The sequence below is a fragment of the Cryptomeria japonica genome, chromosome 11, assembly GCF_030272615.1.
Source record: "Cryptomeria japonica chromosome 11, Sugi_1.0, whole genome shotgun sequence".
In the NCBI taxonomy this organism is placed as follows: domain Eukaryota; kingdom Viridiplantae; phylum Streptophyta; class Pinopsida; order Cupressales; family Cupressaceae; genus Cryptomeria; species Cryptomeria japonica.
Genome location: NC_081415.1, coordinates 27,631,238 through 27,646,897, shown reverse-complemented (window position 1 = coordinate 27,646,897; position 15,660 = coordinate 27,631,238).

Genomic DNA, 15,660 nt, shown 5'->3' with positions numbered 1-15,660 from the left:
TATGCAAAAGATGATAATAGGATGAAGCTCCTATCCCCTTATAACCCCTCTCAATTGCAAATCGAACCCTAATTGTCTCCAAGTGGCATGGTCTAGTGGAAATGTTATAATTTCTTATTTTAAAGTGGTCATGTTACTAGAAAATGACCTTTTTCCTCATAGACAGAAATCCGCTCACTGAATTGCCCTGAGACCAAAGAGAAAGATTTAAAGAATTTCAAGATCTTTCCAACGAGCTATCACACAATAGGATGCGCATCCAGATGAGGCCAAAAATCCCCTTATTACTCCAAAATGGCTAACAACTTAGCCTTATTTAATTATTAAACGCTAACTTAGGAAATATTAAAAATATAACCCAAATAGCCACAAAATGCCCAACTAACATTACAAACCCTAAAATCATCCTGTCACCTGTCTGTGACTGAAGTCGAAAATCAAGGATTCACTGGTAGTCTCATCCCTAAAATCTAGGGATGCTCCTAAAATTTAGGAAACAAGCCCAATCTCTCTGAAACTAAACCCAAAGAGGCATCTCATGGAGACCCAACCTTGGGCAAGATCAAACCTCCTAAAAAGTAGGAACTGCCTCCTAAAAACAAGGAATGTCTCCCAACTGATCAATAACTGCTAGAACACCAAGTCTCCAACACTGAATAACCATACCGGGTCTCTGTCCAACCCTGTCAGCCTACAAGACCCCATAATAAGCTGACTCACATGTCTCTGCTAGACTGAGCTAGAGTGGGGACATGACACAATCATAGAGGTAAAACCATTCAGCCAATGGGCTCTCGACTTCATAGGTATGATCAACCCACCCTCCTCTGCGCAGCACAAATACATTCTAACCGCTTTTGATTATTGTACGAGGTGGTCTGAGGCTCAATCTTTAAAGCAATGCAATGTTGATGCTGTTATCAAGTTTTTAGAAGAAAACATTATCACACGCTTTGGTTGTCCTCATGCTTTAGTTTGTGATACCGATTCTGCATTTGCATCATTAAAATTTTCTAACTGGGCCTTTGATTATGGGATAACTTTAATGTTTTCATCAAATTACTATCCCCAAGGTAACAGTTTCGCTGAGTCCACCAACAAAAACGTGTTGCAAGTGATCAAGAAGCTTCTTGATAAAAATCCAAAAGATTGGCATACCCAGCTCCGATTTGCCCTTTGGGCAAACCGTACTAGATGTAAGTCCGCCATCAGAACTTCACCATACCATTTGGTATATGGCCTCCACCCTATTTTTCCCATACAATTGAGAATACCAACCCTGCAATTCATGAAGGAGTATCTGGGGATCAATAACACCGTAGAGGCTAGGTTGTCCCAACTGCTCTATTTGGAAGAAAAGAGAGACAATGCCATTGATAATTTTGCTAAGCACCAGGAAGTGGTCAAGCATTGGTTTGACATAAGGGCAAAAGTAAAAGCCTTCCACATATCTGACCTTGTCCTTTGTTGGGACAAAGCACATGAGCGGAAAGGAGAGCACGACAAGTTTGATAATCTGTGGCTCGGTCCTTTCCAAGTTTCTAAAATTTTGGGAGAAAATGCATTCCGACTAAGGACCCTAACCGATGAGGACGTTCCCTTGCCTATAAACGGTCAATTCCTCGAGCATTATTTCCAGCCTTAGGTTTTCTTTGAAACCTTTTTAGTGTATATAATAGGGTAGTTTTTCCGCTTTCCTATTTTAGTTTAGTTTATTTCCTGTTTTGTTTTGGGACCCCTGTCATTTTGAAAGGAAGCCTGTGTGCTATGTGCGACATTGGTGCAATGTTAGAATTTCGCAACCTTTCGCTTCTAGGATCTTAGTTTGGGCAGGACACTTAATTATTGGAGCACCCCATGATGAGGTCGGATTGATCTAGATAGCCTTTCTCTGCAAGATCTTGTTTTTGTCAAAACCCATCCCCGGCATCATGATTACTACACAAATACATTTTAAAATCGCATACAATTAGTTGTTCGTCAAAGGGACACTACGTCAATGATAAGGTCCGAAGCTCTGCTTCAGCGACCACTGTTACGCTCAATCCTAAGTAGGCTTCACTGCCTACTATCCCAAAAAAAAAAAAAAAGAGACAGAAGAGAAAAGAATCAAGAGTAAAGACGCTTGGAAATCAACTTGATATCAAGCATAAAATTGGCAAATAGGAATGCAGGCATCTCTGCCGATGTTGAACAAAAAGTAAAATTTTCTTACCGGAAACAGAGCAATCTCTGTGAGCTAACAGGCGATAACTCCGTCGGGGCTATCAACGCTTGCTGGCAGCAGGTCTCTATCCAAGTTACTTTTGAAGTATCAGCTCGCTGGAAAAGTTGATATAGTGAAACATTGATGCCTCAACTCTTTCTAAGCTGGAATGAACTTCACTTGCACACACTCGTTAATCCGATTTTCGTGTGATTCGATTTGACCCGCAACATTATCTGATTTTGAAAGACCTGTTCTCCTTTTCTCGTCTAAATTGTGGTGGTTAACCGAAGATTCAAGGTTCGATCCGGACTTACATCCCCGAAATGACTGGAAGCATTTCTCCAGCAGAGTCGCCATTTGTTGTGCATTGCACAAGCTCCTTGTCGCCGACAAGGTCCCCCTCTTTTTGGTTTTTTAGCCTTCGCCCTGTTGAGTTCTGCGCAGGGTGTCTCGCGTCTTTTCTGAGTGTGCCCATAATCAGTCCAAAGGACAATGTTGTCATGAGCGTAAGCCTGGGAATCCGCAAGGTGAGTTTAACGCTCAAGCGTTAAAATTTCAAAAAGATCGCTTAAACTTGCAAAATCGCGTAAGTGAAGAAAGACTTAAAAGCCTGCAAAAGACGTCCAAACTCCCAATATTGCCGAAATTCAACTAAGGCGTAAGTGGCGAAGTTTTTTCAAGTTTAAAACTTTGCAATACCTCCCCCCCCCCCCCCCCAAAACCCCGAAGTTTGGCATGGAGCGCAGAATGTCAAAATTTCTAAATTTTGAAAAAATAATCTAAAACCCCGAAGTTCACCAATGAAAGGTAAATTGCGAAAAGTTTTAAAGTTTGCGAAATAGGCAAAAACCCCAAAGTTCGCTTAAAAATGCATGTGTTAAAATATAAAGTGTGAAAAACCATCTATTTCGCCGAAGTTTGACATATACGGAAATCGCGAACTTTTTTTTAAAAGTTTAAAAAAGGTCATAAAGTTCCGATTTTCGCCATAGGGAGGTTGAATGTCAAAGTTTTTGAAGTTTGAAAAACCAAGAAAATCGCCAAACTTCAGCGATAAAGCGTGGAACGTTGAAAAGTAAAAAGAGTTTGCAAACGTAATGAAAACGCTGAAGTTCCATAGTAAGGCGTAAAATGTTAAAGAGTCAAACCTTGCAAAGGGGCCAAGAAGTCCAAAATTAACCTAAACCAAGAAAGTCGTGAAGTTTTAAAACTTTGAAAAGGCCGCAACACCCCATTTTCGGCTATAAACTCGAAATCGCGAAGTTTGAAAAGTTTGCAAAGGCTCATATATCACCGAAGTTCACAACCCTAGAGGTAAATCGCGAAGTATAAACTTTGAAACGGTCATTGAAACTCCATTTTCGGCGACGGCATAGGAAAATCGCAGAGGTTAAAGTTTGCAAGAGGTCATAGACGTCGAACTTCTGCATAGGAGGTAAAATGCGAAGAAAGTTTAAGCTTGCATAGAGACGTTAAATAGCAAAGCTTGCAACAAAAGCAAAAACACCGAATTTTCAACCAGGGTAAAATCGCGAAGTATAAGTCTACAAAAGGGGGTATTTTTCCCCAAACTTAGGCGTGAAACAAGAGAGTGTCAGAACGTTAGGATTTGAAAATTGCAGGAGCCCAAACCCCAAATTTCGGCGGAGAGGAGGAAGTGTCAAAGAATTAGAAACTTCAAAATCGCGAGGTAAATTTCAAACTGAGGAAAAGCGTCATTCTTCTTAGGAATCGCGAGCTGTGCATTTTTTCCCAAAAAACGCAAGGCATAGGAAGGGGCATTTTCAAATTTCAAAGGGAAACCAAATCTGCAAGCCGGATTTGTGTCGATTGACACCCTATTATGCCAAGTAAGCTTGCTTTGTCTCCCTTGGAATCATTTAAAATGCATGCAAGATTGGTTAGATGTGTTTATGCAAAATTGATTAAATGATTAAATCCCGTAGACCGCATCTTTTCTCTTTCGAAAGGCATCAGGCAAAGCAGTTAAAATCAGAGTCTGTCCAAAAAATTAACCAGGAGTGCAATTTTCAGACTTGAGGAATTTTGAACCTCGTCCATTTTTTAAAATTCATCTTAAAGACTAAGTGCAAATTTAGCGATCATTAAACGCCTAAGTTCTTGAACCGCAACCGAATAGTAATTTTTTTAATCAAAGAGCTCAATAATATTTCATGTCCGAATTAATCGAGCTCTTTTGCTAAAGTATCATGCTTTCTTCAAATTCGGTTTTCCATTGATCCTTATGTGCTAACGTATCCCTTTTATTTACCTAGTCTTGCTTCCTTCATCTCGTCTCGTAATCCGCATCCAATTGTGCAGGATAGATGCCTAAATCTGCAGTAGAGTCCTCAAAGACACTTGGTGCAGCCGAAACGTCCCGAGCTTCTAAATCAAACCTCCCTCACAAAGGAGAGAAGATGAAATACTAGTATCAAAGAGGAGGACCAAATGAGCCAAAGGTCCAAAGCGTATGGGAAAACGTAGGTGATACTGACCTGGGCCACATTGATATTCAGGACTTCAGAGACAGGGTATTCTCCCCTAACGCCTATGGCAGGCCTAGGCGGATGATGGAAAGTGGTATCGCCCAGGCAGCAGGATTTCCTCCATCAGTGTAGAATTATGAGCTGGTAGTTGAGGCTGCCCGACATTATCAGTCAAATACCAGATTAGTGGTTCTTGAGAATATGGTCCTAGCTGACTTCACTCCTGAGGCCTTTGGCGACGCATTCAACATCCCCTTCCCGGATAACCCCATAGCGGCAACCATAGATGAAGCGCAAGTGGCATATGATATGAACCCTGCCAAATGCAGGACATTGATAAACGAGGAGTGGTATAAGGAGAGAAGGCCTCCAAGTATTAAAATTGGGAAAAAGACTCCTAGAAGTGACTTTCACAATGAGCATGGAGATATGGTCACCTTGCTCAGCTAGGTTATGGGACTCCCTCAGTCTAACCTTTTTGAGGAGTGGATGTTCTATTTTACAGAGCAAGTCTTCGGCGAGAAATCCAAGTTCGATTGGGCCCAGATCATCAGTGACAATATCCATACCCAGTTGGTCGAACTTGAAGAGAAAAAGTACTTCAGCATGACCTCTTATCTAGTTTATATGTTCGCTCGACACCAGCCACTGCCAAGATTGATCAAGAGAGGTGAAATCGCGAATGGGCCCAATCAAGTAAAGGTGTACGATTGCTATCCTCAGTTACATTATCATGACATAGCTCAAAGGGAAAAGAACAACCCTGCTTATACTATTGGTCAGTATGAGCGTGTCAATGACGCCTTCACAATGCGCCTAGTCAGGCTGGTGTAGGGGGGATTACACATAAGGCTCTCAGAGCAGGCGACCATTTTGGTACAAAGGTACAGCTTTTGGGGACATTCATCCTCAGATGTAACATTTCCCACATTTGTGAAAGATCGAATCTGGGAAATCCTTAAATTAAAATTGCCGAGATTGGGAACAGGTTTTTTGGAGTGCAGATTAAAAAATCATCAATAAAGAAGTTGCAGTACTGAGTTGACTGGTAAGAACTAAGTCACAAGGTTCAAATTCAAATTCGAATTCGACAGCCATGAAATTCGACAAGGGAAAAATTCGAAAAAAAATTCGGATAAAATTCGCCTTCTATAATTTTGTTTATTTTTAAATATATGTATACTTCTAATAAATTATCAGAATAGCGAACCTTGTTGGAGAAAATCCGAGGGTGACCCAGCAGTTGCAGACACGCATGACCCAATAGATACAAAGCATATACAAAGAATACCCACGACCAGCTGAGTTGTGTTTAGAGGCGGATAGCAGTGCTTTATAGAGGAAATTCGATTCAATTCAATTTTTTTTTATAGAAGTTTGAAATTCGATTAAATTCGAACCTCATCCATGAAAATCACCGTATCCTGTGACTTAGGGTAAGAACATCTTCTTTCAGCCGTAGGGCATAGTAATTTGCAGTGGTAGCCATTATTGTTAGACAGAAAGATTGCAGGTTTGGAATTGTTCTGAATAGAGGTCGATTTAGAATCATCTTGTATTCTTACAGGGACGTTATTGGGATACTTATATCTGCCGCTGAAGTTTCATTCAGACTGCACAGCTGCACACTATTTGGGAAGAATGTCATAGGAGAAAAAACAGATGTAAGGACTGCTACAGGAGTTCGCGACTGTCAGCAATATAGCTGTTCGTAAATCACACCAAATGATAAGTTTGGCAGAAGGGAGGAAACAGCCAGCATTGGTGTTTGTGGGGAGTAGTTGTAACCTTAACTGAAACTGGAAATCTCAGGAAGCAACGTATTTACCCAGCACAACAGTATGTGGTGACAGCTATGAAAGTTTGAAGGGAAGAACACGGGGTCATTAGCAGATCATTTGGTGTTAGTCCAGTTGTGGAATGCAGCAGTGAACTAAGTATTAGGCAAACTCTTTGTGAACAGCGCTGAAAGTATGGTTTTGTTGCGTGATTAGGAGAGGTGTGGCGGGTTATTTTGGAAAGATTATCACTGCAGTGACTGGACTGAAGTGCACTGAGGAAGCCACAAAATTTCTATAGTTTGTGCATTATGAGTGCTGAAGGATGTGCAGAATATGTGACGTGGGTTGAGGAAAGGTGTCGCAGCAGTTAAAAGATGTAGCCGCCTGCTATTTGGAGCAAGAACATTAAGGAAGAAAGCGAATATTTCCAGCACTGAGATAAGTCAGCAACTGTACCCATTGTAGTCCAGGTTATGAGTTGGATTTAAGCTTGTTGAGTTTATTGTAATACTGTGTTATTCAAGGATTGGAAAGATATAACTCTGATTGTGAATTGATTTGTTAAGAACTTCAGTTTGCTGGAAGAGATATATTTGATTTAGGATCCATTGTATGTTCTTGATACTTTATAATGAACAATGAAATGAATGAATGAATGCAACCTGTCAAACCATAAACGCAACAGGGAACAACTAAACCTCCAAAAAAAAAAACAATCAGACCATTGATTTTACATCTAGCAGGGGCAGGGCATTACACATTCCTGCATTTGTACTTGGTGTATCTTCTTTCCAAGGGGAGAAATGTTGTTTGTAGGCAGTGGAGTATGTTTTGTCTTCAGGCACTCACCATTTCTGTCAGACATTCTTCATTGTGGGGTGCTATGTAATCTCTCTATTTCCTTCCCATGGGGGGATCCTTGATTGTATATTCATGATGGATGTAATCCTTGGGTGGTATCATTGAGTCCTCCATGCATATCATTATTTCCTTGTTTCTTTTCTCTCTTTTGGAAAGGAGTTTTGTCACACTGGGTTTCTCCTATTTCCCGTTTGTGAGAGACTACATTTGCATTGTACATGGGTACCTAAAATGATTTTGTATTCGAGACTTTATTGGATTATTAATCTACTCCCTAAGTTGCACTAAAGGGGGTGTGTTGGAGTGAATAAGGTTTTGTACCTAGTAAAGGTCTTGTACCTACCTAGTTCCTAATAGGGGACTTGCTGTGACGTTTTCACACATCACCCCATTGCAAATGGGGACCCCCACTTTTCGCTTGTCAGCTTAGGTGTTTTAGTTTAGTTGTCTTAGCTTGGTAATAGTCATAATCTTTAAACTTTGCTTCAGAGAGGGTTTGTCTTGCTAGTTCGGGTTAGGTGTAACCCTTAGTATTTCTTGGGAATGCAATGTCCTCTTGTTAGGGTAAGTCTGGTTAGGAACTTAACTTTCAAGTCTTGGACCCATGTGCAGACATCAGGATTGGAGAATTGGGTTCAAATTGCTAAAATTGCTAAAAGTTATAAAAGTCAAAAGTTGTCAAAGTTGTCAAAATTATCAAAGTTGTCATAGTTGTCAGGGTATGTTCATAGGAATGCAAGAAGTGATAATTTTGCTTCTAATTTTCTCAAGAAATGCAAGCACAATGCCTTAGATCATTAACTTCAAGTCTATATTTATGCAGGGCCTGGGTGGGGAAATAGTGTAAAAATTTGGCTAAGTAAGGAGTCAACCTCCTTGCACCACGTATATGCACTCAAATTTGTGAAAGAGCCTAGCATAGGTGTGCTCAGGACAAATGGGGAAATGAAAAAAAAAAATTTGTGCAAGAGCCTAGCATAGGTGCCCTCACGATAAATGAGGAATGGAAAAAACAAAATTGTCCAAGTCTTAATCAAAATCCCCTTCAACTCGCATTTGTGCATACCAGTTACCTCTAATGCACTCTACATCATTTTGTGCATGCAAGCACCTTATGTGTGCCCAACTATGTGCATACTACCACCCCATATGTGCTCTGCCTTGTGCATTAGACCCCTCCAAACCCACCCTACATTGAGCAAGAGAACATCATCAAAATGCGCTCAAGGATAGGATTTGTGCAAGCACGCTACCAAAATCCGGCCTCACAAGTGCATAAATACATGAACAAATTTGTGCATATGTAATGTCCCACCCCTAATGGAACACTGGAATCTGAAACTGAGTAACCTGCTTGTGAGTTTTAATTTGTCAAACTATGTTCTCTTGTTATTTGGTGGTCTTTTAGAGCTAGACAGAAGTTGCAGAAGATGTATTTTCTATGATTTGTTTTGAAGTTTTTGAAAGAGAGTGATAAATACTTTCTTTTACAACAATGAAGCAAACTGTAAACTAAATTGAAAATTACATTCAAGCTTGCCTTTGTATCAGATTTCTATTGAAGATGAATACGTTAAGCACTTTGATATGAGTGCTATTACAAAGCCAATGAGTCTTAAAAACACTAACTACATACCCAGTAGCTTGATGTAGATAAAGTAAACTTGAAAGGTACAACACAACCAAGGTACACACTCAGAAAATGAGGTGCTTACTCAGAAAAAGACTCACAGAGATCAGAAATATAATCCTTTCCTCTTCAAATCGCTAACATATGATGGTCTGCTGAAGGCAATAATGATGGAATATATAAACTGTACTTTCCCCTTGAGATGGGGTTTGTTGTGAGCTCCAAATCCTTGGATGGGACGACTTGCTGATGGACTGATTTTTATGTCTTTAAATAACCTTTAGACTGCTGCAACCTTCCAAAACTTGTCTGCTGTATTGGGATGATTGTGTGACAATAAGGAACTGATGAGAAAGAAGTTTGTATTAGTATTGAACTTGCACAAGGAGAAGAGTGGGTTGGCTAGGCACACAAGCACCTCACTCAGCCAATCCACAAATAACTTCAAACTGTTGTTCCAAATACCACTAAAGATTGTTGTACGGTATTCAACATTTAGACAAAGTGTTGCTGGTGACAAACACAACAACTATGGTGCTGAAAACTGTATTTCTTGAGCTCCCTCTACCCTGAAATGGTATGGCCACACAAGCAAATAGGTGGCTTCAGATTTGCTACAACTTATCCAACTTTGATACCCAAAGGAAACTTCTAAAATGAAGCTTCTCCTCACACCCTTGGCTGGTCTCTGACAGCTGTAGATGTGCAAACAATGGAGGTTTGTATCAGATTTCCATTGAAGATGAGTACATTAAGCACTTTGTTGGACGAGCATTTGTTGGAGGGTAATGGGTGACATCTTCATCAAGTTCTGATCTCTATCCTTATTTTTGCTGATGACATTGTTCTCCTGGACCCCTCTCTTGAGGATCTGCAGAGGTAGTTAGATTCTTTGGCCTCTTTTTGTGACCTGAGACAGCTGACAGTTAATCTGGGGAAAATTAAGGTGATTGTCTTTAATAGTCTCAAGACCTCTCATCTTCACTTCTCTTTTGGTGGTTCTGAGCTCGAGATTGTCTCCTCATATGTCTACCTAGGGGTTAAGTTTTCAGGCCCTAGTTTCAGCATGAGACCTGGCATCCAGCTGCGCATCAACAAGGGGTATGGTTCTTTGGCCCTTCTTGAGAGACAATGCTTCCGCCATCACTTCCAGGACACCTTGTCCAAGATGACTCTTTTGGATACTCTCATCCGGCCTACTGTCCTTTATAGCTCTGTGGTTTGGGGGCCTTCCCTTTTGGAGTTCGATTGGGTCTGTATCGAGCGGGTCCAGATCCTCCTTCAGCACATCATCAGGTGTAAGCAGTCTACACCCCACAATATCATTTTGGCTGAGTTCAGTGCCCACCCCTTCAGACTTGAGGCCATCTTCAATCTTATCTAGTTTCTTCACCGTCTCCGTGGTTTTGCGGACTCCAGCACTGACGTCACAGATACCCCCTACCTCGCCTACTGCTCCTTAGAGGCTATTGCATCTTTGGCCCCTTCTGGGAGGGCTCGTTGGTTTGTTGGGGCTTTTGCCCTCCTTGGATCTATCGGGATCGAGATTTTACCATCTCTCCCCCTTCCAGTATTCTCTTGGCGCCCCTCTCCATCTCCTCCCTTCCAGACAGAAGTTGAACAAAGTCATCAAGGATGACATTTACAGACAATACATTCATACCACTTGGGTCAACCCCCATGGGGGTCTTCGCCCCAAAATGGCATTCTATGCGGAGCACTTTCTCGAGATGCAAAACGGACTCATTGTTCGTCCCTCTTACATCTCACGCCATTGGTCTCATTCCCTCCAGATCCCCCTTGGTTCTTTTAGAGTGGGGTCCCACCAGCTCCAGGTCAAGGTTAATCACCAGTTGGACAGGATTGAGAGAGTTTGCTAGCTTTGCAACATCGGTGAGATCAAAACGGACGAGCACTTTATTTTTCGATGTCCTATTTACTATGAGGTTAGAGGGAGATTATTCTACTGCCTTTCTAGAGAGACTCAGACTCTCTCCACTTTCTTCAGGTTCACTGACCAGAGATGCCTTTCTCTCTACTTACAAGAGACTCTTAGACACTGAGATCATTTGCTGCAGCGCCCCCCACATCCTCCATCTTGCCAGCACATCACCTTCGTCTTCTCTAGGTTTCACCCCACACGCAGTACCAAAAGGCAGTTGGTTACCTCTCCCAATCACTGCAGATCGGTGAAGCCCCACAGAGCGAACATACATCAATCCCCTTCCTCCAATCAGACACGGACTACTCAGAGGCATCGCCCTACGACTTATCCCTCGGTCTCAAGGTTTTTCTCCTATGCTATGGCCCCCTAGGGCTTGCTTGGCTAGTCTTTGGCCTCGGTGTTGTGGTTGTTTAGTTTATGTTTTGTTTCTTACAAGCACCGTTTGGTGCCCTTGCTGGTGGCTGCCCTCCTCGTTTGTAACCTCCAGTCCCTTTGATCCGTTTGTGGTCATTTGTTGGACATTAATAAATTTATCTTTATCTTATCTTATCTCCAAAGTTCTCAAAACCCTAAGGTTGTGATGCAGAGGGTCTAAGAGGTCTCACAACAATTAGGGATTAGATTCAAAACCCCACCTCCACTTGATCATTGAATGCTCAACCAAGACTAGAGCCTAGACAACGCTTCACATAGGCCTAATGAGACATCATAGCAAAGGGCACAAGCAGGACTTGGGGCAGGAGTTCAAACATGTTCTCTGACCTATTTGGACTCTGAAACATCATTCTCAACCTTGGTATCAAGGCCTACTAAACTATCCAACACCAAATGCACCCTATGGGCCTAGGATCTAGTAGCCCTGTTCCGAGACAAATTCCTTCATATCTTTTGTTTCACTAACACAAGGGATGAAATGAAAACATTTTGAGATACCCTTTTGGAAGTTGTTCAACATATGTAAAAACCAAGGTGGGTTACTTTGGACCAAGGTGCTCAAAATCAGACTGTTACAGTCCTACAAAAGCCTAACTAGGCCTCCAACAACACTACAACCACCTCTTAGACTCTCGACTGCCCTGCAAAACCAACTTGGAAAGTAAGAGGATGTCAAAAATGAAAGGATTTTTTAGGTTTCAAGATCTCCTTGTCTGTTCGGGTACCCAAACCAACAAAAATTCACTCAACCTTGTCCAACCGGCCTAATACATGGAGATATTCGGCCATCAATTGCTCAAAACCCCACTTGAACTCCTCCTCTGCAAAAATGGTTCAAAACCCACTTAGAGCACCCTCATACCCATCACTCCACCAAGTCTTGAGTCAATCCATTAGTGGAATGAGTAGATATGCATAATTCTTGATAAAACCCTCCAAACCTAGGGTTTTAGACCAGTCTAGATGAAATCGCTTGTATAATGCACAAAACCTAATGAAATCACTCCAAACCGGTGCCAAATGAAAGGTAACTCAGAGACCTTTCCAACAAGTCTAGCCTTGAGTTCTAATTCATCCGAAATTAAGAGTTATGAGACAAAGTGCAGCTTTTTTCTGGATATTGCAGAGAAAATGTTCATGAATTGACTTCAAACTTGGAGTTCTCCATACAAAATCATCAACCAACCCCTTCCAAACATCTGAGGGGCCCATAAATACTCTAGACTCAACGGCTATAACCACCATTTGAATTGGTTATCCGCACAACCACCTTTTGAGTGCTAAGTGTCTTGACAACGTTGAAAAGTTGTCAAGCAACTTTTACAAAATTGCACAATTTGCATTTTTTGACACCAATGACCCCTGAAACTTTGATGACATCTGAAATAGGGTATATAAACACCAAATACATCAGAGATACCCCCATGCCACACTTTGGGAGGCATCGACCTAGTTTGACCAAGATATCCCTATTTGAGTAAATTCAACAAATTGGCACCAAGGCCTTACAAAATGAGACAAAAGGACTTCAAAAGTTTGAAAATGGTCCTTGAGACCTTATTACATCAAAAATGAACAACAAAACATGAAGCCAAGAACAAACATCCTGAATGGGTCACATGGACCCAACTGTGCCCCTGCACTTGGTTGCCAAGCTCCTCAAAGGAGACATGAAAGAGAAATGATATCCAAAAACATGAATAGAAATGAGTGTCCAATGACCTTTAAATAACCCTTCCTCAAGTTGCCCTAAATTAGGGTTGAAACACTAACACCTCAATCAAATTTAATGAATTAAATAAGTTACTTTATCCTCATAACAATTCTCCCACTTAGAACATACACTTTATGTTATATGCTTTCTCCACTTATACTAATCTTTTATCTCTCTCTTCCCCATTCACTCTCTCACTAGGAATAGGTACATAGGAAAGGTGAAACTTAATATTATAAATATGTTTTAAGTGACCCAAGGAGAGATTACAAAGTAATATGCATCAACTTTAATATCTCTTTTAATCTTTTTTTCTCTCTCTCTCTCCTCATGGATACCTGGCAAGGAAACACCTCACTCTCTCTCGACTCATGTATGCCTTTGAAGGAGATATTCTAGGGTTTAATGCAGTTTTAGACTAGCAACTTGAAGATAATAATATTGCCGACTGATTCCACCCATGTTTACTCTAAAGTGCCCTTTGAAATAGGAGAAAATCACCAGTCTAGTGTCCTCTGCCTGTCCTTATCAATCTACGAGGACTTCGTTAATAGACTGATCCTGATCTGTTGATTCTGGCTAAAAAGGGGACTTTATAGCATACCACTACCTAAAACCCACTCCAAGGATCAAAGCACAAAGGATGTGCAAGGACACATGTAAATGCCACTCTATTTGTGCACCTAGACCCCTCATATGCGCTCACCTTCTATTTGTGAGAGCATACTACCTTCACCCGCTGACCTTGGTTTTGTGAGCAAGCCTCTCAAATCCGCTCTAGAGCAAAAAGTTGTGCATGCCTCCAATGCATATGTTGTACCTAGGTTATGCATATATACACATAAATTGCGCCTATCAGATCAGACCTGCAAATAGAAATCAAACCTAAGCAAACATAAAAATTGGAGTTGAAGTCCTAAAGGGAAGACCTAATTCGTAGCTAAATGTAGAGCAGTGCAGATTTAATTGATTTGCATGGTGAATAGTGTTTGTGTTTGAGAACTAGACCCTGTTTATACATGACAGGCAGTGACTCTTTAGGCCAACCGACTTTACCTTATGGACAAAAGGAAAACAAACAATGATTTTGACAATGATTTTATTTGTGCCTCTTCCATGAGATCTTTTAGCGCCCCCTCAAATAGTATGATGGTGAGGACGTCTCTGAGCGCCCCCTCAAATTGTTAGCGCCCTCTCGAATTGTTCTTCATATTTTGGCTTACTTACGATGATCTGTAGCTCTTCATTCAACATTTCTACATGATGGTCCCCTTCAAGAGTACTATTTGAAACCTCTTGAAATTCACTCTCAAGGATCTCCTTTAGTAACTTGAACAAAAATTCTTCAAGGAATTCCTCTTCTTTTTTTTTTGATTGTTTGCTCAACACTTTGATCATCGTTTGTCACTACTTGAGCATTCTCAATTGTTTCTTCAACTTTCATTTCATGGCATTCTTCTTCAAGTGCAAGGTATGGTGAGCTATTCACTGCAATACATTGATCATCAGGTTAACTTGTGGCTTCGACGTGCAACTACCTCTCTTCATCCTCTGGTGATGTAGCAATGTCTTGTTCATATGTTCTTCTAAATTCGGCTGCAAGGTGTGCACTCCAAGATTTGTTTGCGATACATTCTTCTTCGGATAAGGTTGGCATTCCAAACTGATATTTGACTTGATTGATAGTCATTTCGCACAATGAGCAAGTAAATTCGGAGTGGGGTGCATTATGAATTCTACACCACAATGGTAGAAAAATGTTTCCTAAACGCATTTCACCATTCAAGACAAGTTGACTTTCAATCATCCACAGAAAGATCGAAAGAGGATCTTTTTTCTTGGGTACACCGAAATCGCTTTCTTCAGCTTCTGGTTTGGGAACATCCCAAAAGAAAATCTTTCCTTGTACTGTTGATTCCATCCTTGATAGGTATTTCAAGCAATGCATCTCATCATGTTCATTTGTCTCATGGATTCTACACTACCCTGGCCTTGCAAACTCGGACAAACAGCATGGGTAAAGATGTGTATTTAGTCTCCACCATAGTTGAAGAATATCAACTTGTTGCTCATCATGAAACTGTTGTTGCTCCATCGAGAAATATTTCTTTTTGAATTTTTGGATTTTTTTGGATTTTCTAGTTTTTCACTTCTTTTTTTGGATTTTTTGGAATAAAGAGAGATCTTGAATATCTCTAATTTTGTTGAGCATGGGAAAAGGATTAAAAAGTCCTTAAAATTACTCCCTCAACACGAATTGATAGAATCTGAATATCAGTTGTTTAGGCATTTATCGCGATCATGCCCTCCCTCTGGCACCAATTCTATTGATGTGTTTTTTAGGCACATGCGAACACAAAATAAAATACCCAAGAGTATCTTATACTCTCTTGAACAAAATCTCTCAAATGCTGAAGATTAGATTAAGGATCACTTGAGAAGACTCCAAGGTTCATGAATGTAGGGTCACTATGTGTGGATAAGCTCTGTTGGTTGATGTGATTATGCTGAAATCACAAGGGGACTTACATTTGAATGCTTGAGTGCTTGATTTGCTGGAACTTGATCATCTGATATTTCAATATGGTGATGCTTT